Here is an 11,272-nt window from a genome sequence, read left to right as displayed (position 1 = left end):
GGTAGTCTGGCTAATACCGCTGACAGTGTATTATCCATGACTGCCGCCATATCTTGTAAAGTAAACGCTATGGGCGCCCTAGATGTACTTGGCACAATTTGAGCGTGAGTCCCTTGAGCGGGAGTCAAAGGATCTGACACGTGGGGAGAGTTAGTCGGCATAACTTCCCCCTCGTCAGATTCCTCTGGTGATAAATTTTTTAAAGATAGAATATGATCTTTATTGCTTAAAGTGAAATCAGTACATTTGGTACACATTCTAAGAGGGGGCTCCACAATGGCTTTTAAACGTAATGAATAAGGAGTTTCCTCTATGTCAGACATGTTTATACAGACTAGCAATGAGACTAGCAAGCTTGGAAAACACTTTAAATCAAGTAAACAAGCAAATATAATAAACGGTACTGTGCCTTTAAGAGAAACAAATTTTGTCAGAATTTGAAAAACAGTGAAAAAAGGCAGTAAATCAAACAAAATTTTTACAGTGTGTATAATAGGCTAACAGAGCATTGCACCCACTTGCAAATGGATGATTAACCCCTTAGTTCAAAAACCGGATCAAAAAAACGATCTAGACATTTTTAAACAGTCACACCAAACTGCCACAGCCTTGCTGTGGGCCTTAACACAGTGGAAAGCCTCAGAAAACTGTTTCTAGGCAAATTTAAGCCAGCCATGTGGAAAAAACTAGGCCCCAATAAAGTTTTATCACCAAAGTATATATAAAAACGTTTAAACATGCCAGCAAACATTTTATATTGCAAATATAAAAGAGTATTACCTCAGAAAATAAGCATGATACCAGTCGCTATTAAATCACTGTATTTAGGCTTACCTTACATTAATTTGGCAACAGCAGCATTTTCTAGCATTCACATCTTCTAGAAAAATCTTAACTGCACATACCTCATAGCAGGATAACCTGCACGCCATTCCCCCGCTGAAGTTATCTCTCTCTTCAGTCATGTGTGAGAACAGCAATGGATCTTAGTTACAACCTGCTAAGATCATAGAAATCACAGGCAAATTCTTCTATTTTTCTGCCTGGAACAAAATAGTACAACTCCGGTACCATTTAAAAATAATAAACTTTTGATTGAAGTAAAATAACAGCTACATTTCACCACTTCTCTCTTACTACCTCCATGTTTGTTGAGAGTTGCAAGAGAATGACTGGATATGGCAGTTAGGGGAGGAGCTATATAGACAGCTCTGCTGTGGGTGTCCTCTTGCAACTTCCTGTTGGGAATGAGAATATCCCACAAGTAATGGATGATCCATGGACTGGATACACCTTACAAGAGAAATAAAGATAATAAACATAGTATACCTCAAGGAGTCAATTACTAAACATTGTTACATAAGTAAAATAGATATAATCTATAAGTGTAGAAACCTAACCAAATGTGTAATACATGTGAACAAAAAGGATACAAGTAAAATAAACTACTTATTCTACAAAGTATCCGTGTCAAGTGTCAATCAAATCCGTAACAACAGTACAGAAAAAAAGCCGTTTAAACCACAGTTAGTAGCCCAGCACTAAATGGGGCCTTTTCAAACCATAATGACATATTAATCGTATAACAAAAAAAAACTACCTAACCAAATAAACTTGTGTATATAAAAAACTCCAACTCCTTACCACATTCATAAGTGAAACTACTGCAATATATATAAATGTCAAACTTAATGACTATAAAAAGCGTGTATATCAACCCGTGTGGATACTAAGCACATCTGAAAAAAATGGCGTCCACAATCAACATAATGCTAGCAGATACTATTTTCACTACGTGTGAACAACTATGTCAGACCCAAGGAAGAGGACACTACTGATCAAATGAACTAAAGTGGTATAATCACTAAAAAGGAACATAATACTTACATATTGTTATTCATATCGTTAGATACCAGCCGCACTCTCAACGTCAGAGGGAAGACAGATAGACTAATAAGCAAACCACGGGACTTTTGAATCCTCATAGCCTCAACGTGATCTGAAATACCCAGCTGTAGTATCTAATTCATTTAATTAGAAGAATCACGAATGATCTATGGGGCAGAGCGTAGCACGCAAAACCACAGGACGGAATCAGCAGAACACTGCGTTACTTTACTTATAGAAACCACACAGGATTCAAATGAAACTCAACAAATTCACTGCGTAATCAACAGGGCTGTATACATTCAAAAAGATGACAAGCTAGGCACAGAATAGTAACCTACCAATAATCAAACCAACAGATAGATCGTTAGTGAGAAGTATATCATCAACTAGGCAACAAAGGGTCCCAAATCAAAATTTCACTGTGTAACTAAGGATGTATATAAGGGACTCATCCCATCGTACATGTGAACAGCAGTAGTGAACCAATAGTGTCCAGGGCATACCTGCTAGTCAACAAGACCAGAAAATAATAAAAAAAAATTAAAAATACAAAATAACAGAAAAAATACAAAAATGGAAAAAAATGAAAAATGATTTTTTTTTTAAAAATAAGGAACAATAATAGAATAAACCACAGATAAAAACCTAAACAATCAGAAGGGGGAAAATTATAAGGGACAGATCATTGACGTACAAAACACCCCATACATAAATATAATTATATAGACAAAAAGAAAATTAATGAGATCAATCAATAAAATAAATAAAAATCTAATTGTACATTGAGTCCATCTAGTGCTAGGGTATTAAGCCTATGGATCCATTTTGCTTCACACTTTAATAGTTCTTTTTCTCAATTACCCCCTCTTTTTAGTGGGGGGGGGGCTATCTATTGGTATTGCTCTCAGGGATGAAATTAAATGCTTATGTGACAGGAAGTGTCTGGCCACTGGTTGATCTGACTTTCCATCTTTGATGGCCGCTCTGATAGAACTTTTATGATTTACAAGCCTGTCCCTGAAGGCGGTGATGGTCTTCCCCACATAAAACCTGCCACATGGGCAGATAAGTACATAAACCACAAAGTCTGAAGTACAAGTCAGTCAATGTCTTATCAGGAATGTTTTATTATTACTGGGATGGTGGAATTTTTGTACAGAGAGAAGGGTGTTACAGGTAATACAGCTCCCACATCTAAAACAACCCAAATTGCTGGATTGTAATCACATGCTCTGGTCCATTTTCATTAGAAATAATTTGAGAATGCGTACTCATTTATAAACCATTATGGGAGGTGGTGTACCCATGAATGGGAGACTGGGGTCTTCATTCATCAGAGGCCAATTTTTAATAATGGATTTTTTTCATCCTTTGCATGGAAGGGGTATAAGAAGTTAGGAAACTTGAGACCTGTTCAAAAATGTCATCAATCATAGAAACCGAATACCCTCTCTGAAGAAACTTTGTTTTCATGTCTATGAGTTGTTCTTCTCTTCTGGATATATCAGAGTTATTATGGATCACTCTCAGGAGTTGAAATTTAATAATACCTTTCTTGAGCTGTAGTGGATGGAAGCTCGTAGATTGTAGTAACGTATTCCTATCGGTGGGTTTTGAGAACAACGTGGTCTTAAGCATGCACCCTTCATCGGTGTTCTCTTTAAAGATACATAGGTCCAGGAAATGTATTGTCTCATGAGCAATTTCATATTTGAACTTGATTGGTTCCTCACATGTATCAAGGTGATTGATCCAATGCAATAGTTCATCTTTACTTCTACCCCAAACCACAAACAGGCCATCTATGTATCTCTTATAAATCAGTATGTCAGGATTTCTGTTGGAAAATATAAATTTGCGTTGGAACCAGGCCATATATAAATTGGCAATTTGGCATATGATGGGGCCATACTGGACCCCATCGCCGTACCTACCAATTGTAAGAAGAACTTATCTTCAAAATGGAAAGTTATGAGTAAGGCATTTATATAGCCAATCTAATATCATTTCAATGGGGGACCAACATAATCATCACTATCAGTCAATGCCTGCTGGACAGATTCCACTCTGGCCTCATGGGGGATGATAGTGTAGAGGCTATTGACATCAAGAGTGACCAAGATACACTGTGGGGGAAATATCCTTGATTTCAACAGTTTGATCAATTGCATGGAGTCCTATAGATAAGCCTCTGTCTTTTTCACCTCATTCTGGAGAAAAAAAGTCTATATATTTAGCTAGATTATGGTATAAAGAGCCCTCAGCTGAAACGATTGGTCGTCCAGGAGGTTTGGTTTGATCTTTATGGATCTTCGGGATCCATAAAGATCTGTTGAATCAAAGATCTGTTGATCAATGTGCCCATTACTTAGTGCAAATAGGAGGTGATTTTCTAGGTCTATTTTATAACTCTTTGTCGGGTTTTGGATACGTTTCTGATAGGGTGGTATCTTGCAATTGGGATGACAGTTCATCTCTACAGTAGGGATAATCCATGACAATGATGGCCCAACCCTTATCTGCCGGTCTTATGATAATGCTTTCATCATTCTGTAATTGCTTAAAGGGACAGTCAACTCATGATTTAAATAGGGCATGTTTTTTTAAACAACTTCCCAATTTACTTTTATCACCAATTTTGCTTTGTTCTCTTTGTATTCTTAGTTGAAAGCTAAACCTAGGAGGTTCATATGCTAATTTCTTAGACCTTGAAGACTGCCTCTAATCTCAATGCATTTTAAACACTAGAGTGCATTAGTTCATGTGTTTCATATAGATAACATTGAGTTCATGCACATGAAGTGACCTAGGAGTGAGCACTCATTGGCTAAAATGTAAGTCTGTCAAAAAAACTGAAATAAGAAGTGGGAAGTCAGCAAAAGCATAGATACAAGGTAATCACAGAGGTAAAATGTGTATTAATATAATAGTGTTGATTATGCAAAACTGGGGAATGGGTAATAAAGGGATTATCTTTCTTTTTAAACAACACAAATTCTGGTGTTTACTGTCCCTTTAAGCGCTCTCCATTCTCGAGCACTAAGATTGGTCTTACGTTCCCTATATGTATCACTAAATAAGGTGGCTTCTCTAGTGCATACATTGGTAAAGGTCCTTAGACTTAGACTTCCTTTTAAACTGTTGTATGGGCTGATTCTGTGGTTTAGTTTTATAGAAGTCTCTGAGCTTTAACTGTCATTGAAGTTTTTTATATACACAAGTTTATTTGATTGGTTAGTTTTGTTTTGTTATACGATTAATTTGTCATTATGGTTTGAAAAGGCCCCATTTAGTGCTGGGCTACTAGCTGTGGTTTAAATGGCTTTTTTTCTTTGCTGTTGTTACGGATTTGATTGACACTTGAAACAGACACTTTGTAGAATAAGTAGTTTAGTTTAATTGTATCCTTTTTGTTCACATGTATTACACATTTGGTTAGGTTTATACACTGATAGATTATATCTATTTTACTTATGTAACAATGCTTAGTAATTGACTCCTTGAGGTATACTATGTTTATTATCTTTATTTTTTTGGATCACATTATTCTTTGTTAGCACGAGTTAGTTAGTTGGTTTCCACTTTGGTAATGATATCTCGGTGTTTTTACACTGGGTGTTGTATATGTGTTAGATTACTGCACACTCCGACATTTATACACCTTTGCACTGATTAGTGTGTATTCCCAGCTGTGGTCACCTTGCACTCTGTGAGTCATGGGATGGGCTAGTCAACTAGACGATCATTAGTTACCCTTTAAAACATATATGTTTTGACCCCCTATCCATGTCATTGTGTGTATTGAGTCAAACTTGACCATATATGATCTGACTTATTTTTGTATATTGTCTATTTTTGCCTTATTCAGGTGCTTTTTTAAGAGTTTCTTTATATATCCCTGTGTGATAAGTTGCACTACTCAGCAATGATATAATGTCCTTATTATCTAGACAATATATGGGAGTACATTATGTCAAGCAGATACACTCAGTTATACTAATCATGGTTTATGGTGATATATGTTTTTTTTTTTATTTATTTATTTATTTATTTATTTGTTTCAACTTATTTTAATTGTTAGTTTTTTCTTTTAGTTGATTTATATTATTTTGTTTTTCTATTTTTGGGATACATGGTTTATTTTTCATTTTTTCACTTGTTTATTTTATTTATTTATTTTTACTGTTTTTTGTTTATTTGCAGGACATAATGTCTTGATAAAGGCCTGATGTAGGGCTGAAACATTGACTCTTTAAATATTTCTTCAATAAAGCCTGAATTATTTTTAAAACCCTGTGAGTGTCCATACCTATGAGACTATTATATATGCTTCTATACATATATATTTATGTGTCAATATGTGTATATACACATATTAACACATAAATATTTATATATATATATATATAGTCATATATAAATATATTTACAAATTCCTGCCCATCGCTGCGCTACTTACCCCATGCACTGTGCAAGTTCTCATGCCGCATGTCATGAGAACGAGGCTCCCATTTGAGCCCAATGCTTCCCAGCAATAAGAACGCAAACTTGTAATAACAGCGCACGGTAATGTGTAATTACTAAGTGGAGCTCTAATATCGCTTTCAAGAAAGCAATATTAGCGCTCCACTTGTAATCTGGTCCATATTGTAGGCGTATATAAAAATGACTTAATTTATGTCTTAAAGGTGTCCTCAAACAACAGCATCTTGTCTGTTTTTCTAACCATTTTTTGGACCAGATTACAAGTGTTAATGTTATTATAATAAAATAACATTTTATACTGTGTGAAGGACAAAACTATTTCTTAAAGGGACTGTCAAGTCCAAAAAATGTGTATTTCTATAACAGTGTTGGTTATGCAAAACTGGGGAATGGGTAATAAAGGGATTATCTTTCTTTTTAAACAAAACAAATTCTGGTGTTGACTGTCCCTTTAATGCGCCTTCGGGTTAGCGCACCTTCAGCTTAGCCCACCTTTGGGTTAGCGTTTGAGCAAAAGCCAGGACATGAGTTTTATAGCATGCCAATAAAAGTCTACTAGGTGAGGGTATGGCGTGGCCGCCCTATCTTGCCTCCAGATATTAACGCAACCAACTCTTTTGCTCAAATGCTAGCATTTTACTCTAAACGTTCAATAAGCGTAAGAATTGGAGTGCTATTTATTTAACTTAAAGGGACAGCCAAGTCCAAAAAAACCTTTCATGATTTAAATAGGGAATGTAGTTTTAAACAACTTTCCAATTTACTTTTATCACCAATTTTGCTTTGTTCTATTGGTATTTTTAGTTAAAAGCTAAACCTAGGAGGTTCATATGCTAATTTCTTAGACATAAAGACTGCCTCTAATCTGAAAGCATTTTGACCACTAGAGGGCATTAATGTGTTTCATATAGATAACATTGAGCTCATGCACGTGAATTTACTGAGGAGTGAGCACTGATTGGCTAAAATGCAAGTCTGTCAAAAGAACTGAAATAAGGGGGCAGTTTGGCAGAGGCTTAGATATAAGGTAATCACAGAGGTAAAAATGATATTACTATAACAGTGTTGGTTATGCAAAACTGGGGAATGGGTAATAAAGGGATTATCTTTCTTTTTAAACAACAAAAATTCTGGTGTTGACTGTCCCTTTAAGTAGTGTTAGCACTCAATAGTGCTAAATTTTTGCGCTCCACTTGTAATCTAGGGCATAATTGGTAATAAGCAATGCATCTATTTTTTTTAGCTTGTTTACTGATCAGGGGATGATACTGTGGTAATAGGGTTGCTACCTTTCTGGGAAACAATATGGGCAATGCTCATTAGCATACATTTGTATAAATAATTATACATCATATATTAGAAACTTAAGCAGGTAGGACTGATTTTAAATGATCATTGCTTTATAATTAGATTCCAACACACTTGTAAGAAGTTACCCCAAGATAGCATCTTTATTTCTATATTTAGGGGACGATTTATTATTGTGCAGATCATGTCCCCCGCAAATCGATAAATGCCGACAGCGGTATCAGCATTTATCATTGCACAAGCATTTCACTAGAAATGTTTGTGCAATGCTGCCCCCTGCACATTCGCGGCCAATCGGCTGCTAGCAGGGGGTGTCAATCAACGTGATCGTATGTGATCAGGCCGCTGCTTCTTAACTTCCGCTTCAGGCGGACCTAAAGCGGGTGGGTCGGAAGCAGCATCCGCTGCTTCATTAATCGACCCCTATATCTTAATTTCAACTTTGACCTGTACCTTAAAAATACCGGCCGTGTAGGTAAAATACCGTCAGGGCAGCAACCATCTGGAAAAATCTTAAAGGGACATAAAACCCAATATCTTTTTATTTCATGATTCAGAAAGATTATACAATTTATAAAAAAAAAGTTTTCAATTTGTTAAATCTTTTAGTATGTGGATTCTTATTTGTAAGCACAACCAGAAAATAAAAATAAAAATATAAATAAATAAAAAATATTTGCTTTTTCTTTGGATGAGAGTAGAGACTTTTTTCTTGAAACCCTTCCAAACAACTTCTGGTGATGTAGGTGACATCAGATTGTAGTTTTGGAGACTTTCTGACCCAAGATGAAACTAACGTCTGCAATTCTCCAGCTGTGTGATCCATAGAGATATTGTGGCCACTCTAACAATCCTCTTCACAGTGTGTTGAGACATTATAGACACATGTCCTCTTCCAGGGTGATTCATAACATTTCCAGTTGACTGGAACTTCCCTGATGGTGGAAATAGGCATTTTCATTGCTTTTGCTATTTTCTTATAGCCACTTCCCATTTTGTGAAGCTCAACAACCATTTTCCGCACATCACAGCTATATTCCTTGGTCTTACCCATTGTGATGAATGGCTAAGGGAATTTGGCCTGTGTGTTACCTCATATTTAAACAGGAAGTCATGGTTGAAAACAGGAAGTCAGGTGTACTAAAATATGTTATATATCAATGGGAATTTACTTTAAATATATTTTTTTCATATGAATTTATAGGGGTGCCACTAATTGTGCCACACATCCTATATAATAATTGGCCAAGTATGTTTGTCAGATGCAGTCATGCGCAGTAGAGACTGCACGTGACAAACATACCTGGCCTTCAGCTGCAGAGTAGTGCGCACTGCGGAAGCTGCCTGGTGGGGGCGTGACCAGCGTTGGGCGTGCCATGATGGGGGCGTGGCCGACGGGCGTGACAGGCATGACAAGGGGCATGGCCGGCGGGCGTGACGAGGGGCGTGGCCTCACGGGAGCGCGCGGGAGAGACCAAAACAGAGGAAGGAAAGAAAGAAAGCGAGCAGAAGAGGGGGGAAGAGCAAAAGAGGGAGAGAGAGCGCAAAAGAGTGGGAGAGAAAGAGGGGGAGAGAGAGCTCAAAAGAGAGGGGGGAGAGAGAGCTTAAAAGAGAGGTGGGAGAGAGAGCGCAAAAGAGGGAGAGAGAGAGAGCGCAAAAGAGGGAGAGAGAGAGAGCACAAAAGAGAGGCGGAGAGAGCGCAAGAGAGGGGGAGAGAGCACAAGAGAGGGGGAGAGAGCGCAAGAGAGGGGGAGAGCGCAAGAGAGGGGGAGAGCGCAAAAGAGGGGGAGAGAGAGCGCACAAAAGAGGGGGAGAGAGAGAGCGCACAAAAGAGGGGGAGAGAGAGAGCTTAAAAGAGAGGTGGGAGAGAGAGCGCAAAAGAGGGAGAGAGAGAGAGCTTAAAAGAGAGGTGGGAGAGAGAGCGCAAAAGAGGGAGAGAGAGAGAGCGCAAAAGAGGGAGAGAGAGAGAGCACAAAAGAGAGGCAGAGAGAGCGCAAGATAGGGGGAGAGAGCACAAGAGAGGGGGAGAGAGCGCAAGAGAGGGGGAGAGCGCAAGAGAGGGGGAGAGCGCAAAAGAGGGGGAGAGAGAGCGCACAAAAGAGGGGGAGAGAGAGAGCGCACAAAAGAGGGGGAGAGAGAGAGCTCAAAAGAGAGGGCGGAGAGAGAGTGCAAAAGAGAGGGGGGAGAGAGAGCGCAAAAGAGAGGGGGGAGAGTTTAAAAGAGAGCGCAAAAGAGGGGGAGAGAGCGCAAAAGAGAAGGGGGAGACAGAGTGCAAAAGAGTGAGAGAGAGAGCAAAAGAGGGAGAGAGAGTGCAAAAGAGGGGGAGAGAGCACAAAAGAGAGGGGGAGAGAGCGCAAAAAAGAGGGGGAGAGAGCGCAAAAAAGAGGGGGAGAGAGCGCAAAAAAGAGGGGGGAGAGAGCGCAAAAAAGAGAGGGGGAGAGCGCAAGAGAGGGGGAGAGCGCAAAAGAGGGGGAGAGAGAGCGCACAAAAGAGGGGGAGAGAGAGAGCGCACAAAAGAGGGGGAGAGAGAGAGCTCAAAAGAGAGGGGGGAGAGAGAGCGCAAAAGAGAGGGGGAGAGAGAGCGCAAAAGAGAGGGGGGGAGAGCGCAAAAGAGAGGGGGGAGAGTTTAAAAGAGAGCGCAAAAGAGGGGGAGAGAGCGCAAAAGAGAAGGGGGAGACAGAGTGCAAAAGAGGGAGAGAGAGAGCAAAAGAGGGAGAGAGAGAGCGCAAAAGAGGGGGAGAGAGCACAAAAGAGAGGGGGAGAGAGCGCAAAAAAGAGGGGGAGAGAGCGCAAAAAAGAGGGGGAGAGAGCGCAAAAAAGAGGGGGGGAGAGAGAGCTCAAAAGAGAGGGGGGTAGAGAGAGTTTAAAAGAGAGGGGGGAGAGAGAGTGCACAAAAGAGGGGGAGAGAGAGTGCAAAAGAGAGGAGGAGAGAGCGCAAAAGAGAAGGGGGAGAGAGCGCAAAAGAGGGGAAGAGAGAGTGCAAAAGAGGGGAAGAGAGAGCAAAAGAGAGGGGGAGAGAGAGAGCAAAAGAGAGGGGAAGAGAGAGCAAAAGAGAGGGGGGAGAGAGAGCAAAAGAGAGGGGGAGAGAGAGCAAAAGAGAGGGGGGGGAGAGAGAGAGAGTGCAAAAGAGGGGGGAGAGAGAGAGCAAAAGAGGGGGGAGAGAGAGAGCAAAAGAGGGGGGGGAGAGAGAGCAAAAGAGGGGGGAGAGAGCAAAATAGGGGAGAGAGAGAGCAAAAGAGGGCGAGAGAGAGCAAGAGGGGGGAGAGAGCAGATGAGGGGGGGAAGAGAGAGAGAGAGCAAAAGAGGGGAGAGAGAGCAAAAGAGGTGGGAGAGAGAGAGCAAAAGAGGGGGAGAGAGAGCACAAGAGGGGAGAGAGAGAGAGCAAAAAAGGGGAGAGAGAGCATAAGAGGGGGGAGAGTGCAAAATAAGGGGGAGAGAGAGAACTCAAAAGAGAGGGGGGAGAGAGAGCGCAAAAGAGAGGGGGGAGAGAGAGGGAGCAAGGGTTGGAACCCGCGGTACCTAAAAAATTGGCCCGTGTACACGGGCTTTAGGACTAGTACTGTATATTTAACAAATAAAAATTTTTTGG

At 40.0% G+C, this 11,272-nt stretch overlaps 1 long non-coding RNA gene across 1 annotated transcript in view; it reads right to left on the bottom strand.

Annotated features, from left to right (window-relative positions):
• Positions 1-8,600: 8,600 nt before the first annotated feature.
• The window catches only part of LOC128656169 (uncharacterized), a 52,605-nt gene continuing 49,933 nt past the window's right edge, over positions 8,601-11,272 (bottom strand). Inside the window, exon 3 of the long non-coding RNA XR_008401980.1 lies at positions 8,601-8,618. This is a non-coding gene — a long non-coding RNA (uncharacterized LOC128656169). The remainder of the gene's footprint in view (positions 8,619-11,272) is intronic.

This window comes from Bombina bombina, chromosome 4 (genome assembly GCF_027579735.1).
Source record: "Bombina bombina isolate aBomBom1 chromosome 4, aBomBom1.pri, whole genome shotgun sequence".
Taxonomy (NCBI): Eukaryota; Metazoa; Chordata; class Amphibia; order Anura; family Bombinatoridae; genus Bombina; species Bombina bombina.
Note: the sequence above shows the minus strand (reverse complement) of the source record. Positions and strands in the feature narration are given on the sequence as shown.